The following is a 7,218-nucleotide window of genomic DNA, read 5'->3' on the forward strand; positions in this document are numbered from 1 at the left end:
AAGCCAGACTATGGTTTGCAACTGCACATGGGGACAAAGATTGTACTTTCTAGAGAAATGTCCTCTGTTCTGATGAAACAAAAATAGAAATGTTTGCCCATAATGACCATCTTTATGTTTGGAGGAAAATGGGAGGCTTGTAAGCCGAAGAACACCATCCCAACTGTGAAGCACAGGGGTGGCAGCATCATGTTGTGGGGGTGTTTTGCTGCAGGAGGGACTTGTGCACTTCGCAAAATAGATGGCATCATGAGGGAGGAATATTATGTAGATATATTGAAGCAACATCTCAAGACATCAGTCTGGAAGTTGAAGCTTGGTCACAAATGGGTCTTCCAAATGGACAATGACCCTAAGCATACTTCCAAAATTGTGGCAAAATGTCTTAAGGACAATAAAGTCAAGGTATCGGAGTGGCCATCACAAAGCCCTTACCTCAATCCTATAGAAGGTTTGTGGGCAGAACTGAAAAAGCTTGTGCAAGCAAGGAGGCCAACCCACCTGACTTAGTTACACCAGCTCTGTCAGGAGAAATGGGCCAAAATGCATCCAACTTATTGTGAGAAGCTTGTGGAAGGCTACCCAAAACGTTTGACCCAAGTTAACCAATTTAAAGGCAATGCTACCAAATACTAATTGAGTGTATGTAAACTTCTGACACACTGGGAATGTGATGAAAGAAATAAAAGCTGAATTAAATCATTCTCTCTACTATTATTCTGACATTTCACATTCTTAAAGTAAAGTGGTGATCCTAACTGACCTAAGACATGACATTTTTACCAGGATTAAATGTCAAAATAATTTTTCTAAGGTGTATGTAAACTTAACACATCAACTGGGCATATGAGATGAGTAATGGAGGGTATGTAAACATTATATAAAGTGGCATTGTTTAAAGTGAACTTCTTATGGCTGCAATCCCGTTAACGGGAGCGATATTACAGCCAGTCAAAGTGTAGGGCGCCAATATTAAAACGTCAAAAATCTCATCATTAGAATTCCTCAAACATACATGTATCTCATACCATTTTAAAGCTATTCTCATTGTTAATCCCAGCACAGTGTCTGATTTCAAATATGCTTTACAGCAAAAGCACCACAAACAATTATGTTAGGTCACCACATAGCCACAGAAAAACACAGCCATTTTTTTCCAGCCAAAGAGAGGAGTTTCAAAATGCATAAATAGAGATAAAATGAATCACTAACCTTTGATCCTCATCGGATGACACTAATAGGACTTCATGTTACACAACACATGTATGTTTTGTTTGATAAAGTTCATATTTATCAAAATATGAGTTTACATTGGCGCGTTACATTCACTAGTGATTTTGCATAGCCACATCATTCAACAGAAATACTCATCATAAATGTAGATGATAATACAAGTTATACACATGGAATTATAGATATACCTCTCCTTAATGCAACCGCTGTGTCTGATTTTTTTAAAAACTTTACGGAAAAAGAAACCCATGCAATAATCTGAGACGCCGCTCAGAAATAAAAAATCACAATAGCCGCAACCATGGCGTCAACATAAACAAGAAATTACATGATATGTATTTTCCCTTTCCTTTGATAATCTACATCAGAAAGCACTCCAGGAATCCCAGGTCCACAATACATGTTTGTTTTGTTCGATAATATCCGTTATTTATGTCCAAATACCTTCTTTTGTTAGCGCGTTTGGTATACATATTCAAACGCTCATTCTGGTCAGCGTTACATCGGACAAAAACTTCAAAAAGTTATATTACAGGTCGAAGAAACATTTCAAACTAAGTACAGAATCAATCATTAGGATGTTTTTAAACATATAGCTTCAATAAAGTTCCAACCGGAGTATTCCTTCTTGTCTTCATGAGCAATGGAACGCAAGTGGGTACCATGAGGAATAAGCGTGATCAGAAAATGGCTGCTTGATGGACACCTGATACATTCTGCTCTCATTCACTCCCACAACACCATAGAAGTCTCATTAAAGTGTCTATTATTGGTTGACATCTAGTGGAACACCTAGGCAGTGCAACATAATTAATATCTCAAGGGGATTTCATTGGGGACTCAGGTGAATACATACAAAGCTCAGATTTCTCACTTCCTGTTTTGATTTCAACTCAGGATATTGCCTGCCATATGAGTTCTGTTATACTCACAGACATCATTCAAACAGTTTTAGAAACTTTAGACTTTTCTATCCAATACTAATAATAATATGCATATATTAGCAACTGAGACTGAGGAGCAGGCCGTTTACTTTGGGGAACTTATTCATCCAAGCTACTCAATACTGCCCCCCAGCCATAAGAAGTTAAAGTGACTAGTGATACATTTATTACATCCAATTTTTTATTATTTATTAAGTGGCTAGAGATTTGAGTCAGTATGTTGGCAGCAGTCACTCAATGTTAGTGATGGCTGTTTAACAGTCTGATAGCCTTGAGATAGAAGCTGTTTTTCAGTCTCTTGGTCCCAGCTTTGATGCACCTGTACTGACTAAGCCTTCTGGATGATAGTGGGGTGAACAGGCAGTGGCTCGAGTGGTTGTTGTCCTTGATGATCTTTTTGGCCTTCCTGTGACATCGGGTGGTGTAGGTGTGCTGGAGGGTAGGTAGTTTGCCCCTGGTGATGCATTGTGCATACCTCACTACCTTCTGGAGAGCCTTACTGTTGTGGGCGGAGCAGTTGCCGTACCAGGCGGTGACACAGGCCGACAGGATGCTCTCGATTGTGCATCTGTAGAAGATTGTGAGTGTTTTTGGTGACAAGCCAAATTTCTTCAGCCTCCTGAGTGATGTGTACGTGGAGAATCTTAAAGCTTTCCACCTTCTCCACAACTGTCCCATTGATGTGGATAGGGGGGTGCTCCCTCTGCTGTTTCCTGAAGTCCATCATCTTCTTTGTTTTGCTGACTGTGAGTGTGAGGTTATTTTCCTGACACCACACTCTGAGAGCCCTCACCTCCACCCTGTAAGTCGTCTCATCGTTATTGGTTTTCAAGCCTACTACTGCAGTGTCGTCCGCAAACTTGATGATTGAGTTGGAGGCGTGCATGGCCATGCAGTCATGGGTGAACAGGGAGTACAGGAGAGGGCTGAGAACGCACTCTTGAGGGGCCCCAGTGTTGAGCATCAACAGGGTGGAGATGTTGTTTCCTACCCTCACCACCTGGGGGTGGCCGTCAGAAAGTCCAGGACCCAGTTGCACAGGGCGGGGTCGAGACCCAGGGTCTCGAGCTTAATAACGAGTTTGGAGGGTACTATGGTGTTACATGCTTAGTTATAATCGATGAACAGCCTTCTTACATAGGTATTCCTCCTGTCCAGATGGGTTAGGGCAGTGTGCAGTGTGATTGCGATTGCATCGTCTGTGAACCTATTGGGGCGGTAAGCAAATTGGAGTGGGTCTAGGGTGTCAGGTGGAATGGAGGTGATATGCTCCTTGACTAGTCTTTCAAAGAACTTCATGATGACAGAAGTGAGTGCTACGAGGCGATAGTCGTTTAACTCTGTTACCTTAGCTTTCTTGGGAACAGGAACAATGGTGGCCCGCTTGAAGCATGTTGGAAGAGCAGGGATTGATTGAATATGTCCATAAACACACCAGCCAGCTGGTCTGTGGATGCTCTGAGGACACGGCTAGGGATGCCGGCAGCCTTGCGAGGGTTAACACATTTAAATGTTGTATGTTGGCTGCAGTGAAGGAGAGCCCGCATGTTTTGGAAGCAGGCCGTGTCAGTGGCACTGTGTTTTCCTCAAACCGGGCAAAGAAGTTGTTTAGTTTGTCTGGGAGCAAGACGTTGGTGTCCGCGATGGGACTGGTTTTCTTTTTGTAATCCGTGATTGACTGTAGACCCTGCCACATATGTCTCGTATCTGAGCCATTCAATTGCGACTCTACTTAGTCTCTATACTGACGCTTAGCTTGTTTGATTGCTTTGTGGAGGGAACAGCTACACTGTTTGTATTCGGTCATGTTTCCGGTCGCCTTGCCATGATTAAAATCAGTGGTTGGCGCTTTCAGTTTTGCGCGAATGCTGCCATCAATCCATGGTTTCTGGTTGGGGAAGGTTTTAATAGTCACCATGGGTACAACATCACTGATGCACTTGCTAATAAACTTGCTCACCGAACCAGCGCATACATCAATGTTGTTTTCTGAGGCTATCCGGAACATATCCCAGCCCACGTGATCAAAGCAATCTCGAAGCGTGGAATTAGATTGGTCGGACAGAGTTGAACAGACCTGAGCACGGGCGTGTACTGCTTTAGTTAGTCTATAGGCTGGGAGCATCAAAGTGGTGTCGTGGTCACATTTTTCCCGAAAGGAGGGTGAGGGAGGGCTTTGTATGCGTCGCGGAAGTATCAATGATCCAGAATTGTTCCAGCCCGGGTCGCCCATTCGATATGCTGATAAAATTTAGGGAGCCTTGTTTCAGAGTAGCCTTGTTAAAATCCCCAGCTACAATAAATGCAGCCTCAGGATATGTGGTTTCCAGTTTACATAGTGTCCAATGATGTTCTTTCAGGGCCGTCGAGGTGTCTGCTTGGGGGGATATACACGGCTGTGACTATAATTGAAGAGAATTCTCTTGGTAGATAACGCTGTTGGCATTTGATTGTAAGGAATTCTAGGTTAGGTGAACAAAAGGACTTGAGTTCCTGTATGCTGTTATGATCACATCACGACTCATTAATCTTTAAGGCATACAACCCCGCCCTTCTTCTTACCAAAGAGATGTTTGTTTCTTTTGGAGCGATGCGTGAAGATACCGGGTGGCTGTACCTACTCTGATAACGTATCCCGAGTGAGCCATGCTTCCGTGAAACAGAGAATGTTACAAACTCTGATGTCTCTCTGGAAGGCAACCCTTGCTCAAATTTCGTCTACCTTGTTGTCAAGAGACTGGACATTGGCGAGTAGTATACTCGGGAGCGGTGAGCGACGTGCCCGTCTACGGAGCCTGCCCTAAGACCGCTCCGTCTACCCCTTCTGTGGCGCCGTTGTTTTGGGTCGCCTACTGGGTTCCGATCCATTGTCTTGGGTGGTGGTCCGAACAGAGGATCCACTTCGGGAAAGTTGTATTCCTGGTCGTAATGTTGGTAAGTTGACGTTGCTCTTATATCCAATAGTTCTTGCCGGCTGTATGTAATAAGATTTAAGATTTCCTGGGCAACAGTGTAAGACATTATACATAAAAAATAAAATACCACATAGTTTCCTAAGAACGCGAAGTGAAGCGACCATCTCTGTCAGCTCCATCATTGTCCCACACAATGAAATAGGAGACCCCTTCACCTTGACAGGCCTTCTGAATTTCATTGAGAAACACAATAAGGTGTGCAGCGTTGTAGGATCCAAGTAATGGCCTACGTCCTACCACACTATCTTCAGAGATAGCTGCGTACATGGAGCTGTTTCCCCCACGTTGGCCAGGCACTTTGACACCCCTTTTGGCCGATGAGGTTCCTCCCACGGCGCCGAGTTTTGACCAGGTTGAAGCCCGCTTCATAAACAAAGATATACTTGTGATGGTTCACAGCAGCATCCAGCACCATCACCTTCTAAAAATGTATTTTGGTTAGTTATTTTTACAGTATAGTTCCAGCATGATATTGTGAAGTAGCATGTGTATTAATAGTAACAGTAATACAGTATATAGTTCTGTACCTGAACATACTTGGCCCACAGTTGTTTCAACCGGTCGTTGTTTCTCTCAAAAGGCACCAGGTAAATGTGTTTCATAGATACCTAGTGTCTCGGGTGATTGTTGGTAGGCTGATGGATGCCACTTTGGTAAAGGTATCATGGTTCTCCTCAATGGCCTGCTTTATTGAGGACAGCCATATGTCATTCCTGGCCCTCACCTTTTCTACCGCTGTCCACTCCTACTGGTCGGTCAGCACACGGCCACCACCATGGGGTCTTCTGTCAATTCTGAGAGTAGAGCAGAGTCACTGTCTATAGATCATACTGGAAGAATACTGGAACATGATTTGTGAATGGACATGCATTACAATATGTTATTTACTGTAAATGTAATGGTAAAGCATAGTGCATATCCTGCAAACTTACCAGTTTTCTTGGTAAAATGTTCTCATGATCGAATAGATAGTTGATCTTTTCAGATTGGGGTGAATTAACCTAACTAATCAGCCTCTGCCATGGTAAGGCCTCTGTTTACCACATGGTCAACGACGATGGCCCTGGCTTCATTAAACACAACAGTTCCCTGCCGTCTGCCTCCCTATCTCCACCTCTTTGACGGGGCCTATGCCCAACTCGTTGACCTCTTTGATGGGGCCCATGCTTACCTCTTTGATAGGGCCCTTGCCCACCTCTTTAACCTCTTTGATGGGGCCCATACCTTCCTCTTTGATGGGACCCATGCATACCTCTTTGATGGGGCCCATGCACACCTTTTTTATGGGACCCATGCACACCTCTTTGATGGGGCTCATGCACACCTTTTTGATGGGGCCCATGCCCACCTTTTTGACCTCTGATGGGGCCCATTCCCACCTCTTTGACCTCTCTGATGGGGCCCATGCCTACCTCTTTGACCTCTTTGATGGGGCCCATGCACAACTCTTTGATGGGGCCCTTGTCCACCTCTTTGATGGGGCCCATGCCCACCTCTTTGATGCGGCCCATGACCACCTCTTTCATGGGGCCCATGCCCACCTCTTTGATGGGGCCCATGCCCACCTCTTTGATGGGGCCCTTCTCCACCTCTTTGATGGGGCCCATGACCATCTCTCTGACGGGCCCCTTGTCCATGAGCTCTTTGATTTCTTCCCCTGTCCATCCTTCTCCATGTTGAAAGAAATTACAAGTGTTCACACTCCCCCTTTTATATGGTGACCAATTGTAGTTACTACTATGTAAAGTCAATTAGCAATAAACAGTAGTCATTATGTATGGTTATCAAGTATCATACATGTCATTTAGATGTTTATACTTTACAAACACACATTCTATTTCTGAAGTTCACAAAATCCATATATAGTAGACAAACCAGTTCAAAATCTATAGGTTAACCAAACGGTTAAGTGATTAACAATTAAGAACAGTTGGATTAAGTGACGGTCAAATCTATTTAAACAAATTAGAAGATAATCATATGAAAAGTATTGTGAGCATTGCATTGTGAAAGGCAATTACTTTATATGAACGGTATTTCTAGATGAAACACTGATTAGGTTTGGT

Source organism: Oncorhynchus tshawytscha, linkage group LG13 (genome assembly GCF_018296145.1).
Source record: "Oncorhynchus tshawytscha isolate Ot180627B linkage group LG13, Otsh_v2.0, whole genome shotgun sequence".
Classification (NCBI taxonomy): Eukaryota; Metazoa; Chordata; class Actinopteri; order Salmoniformes; family Salmonidae; genus Oncorhynchus; species Oncorhynchus tshawytscha.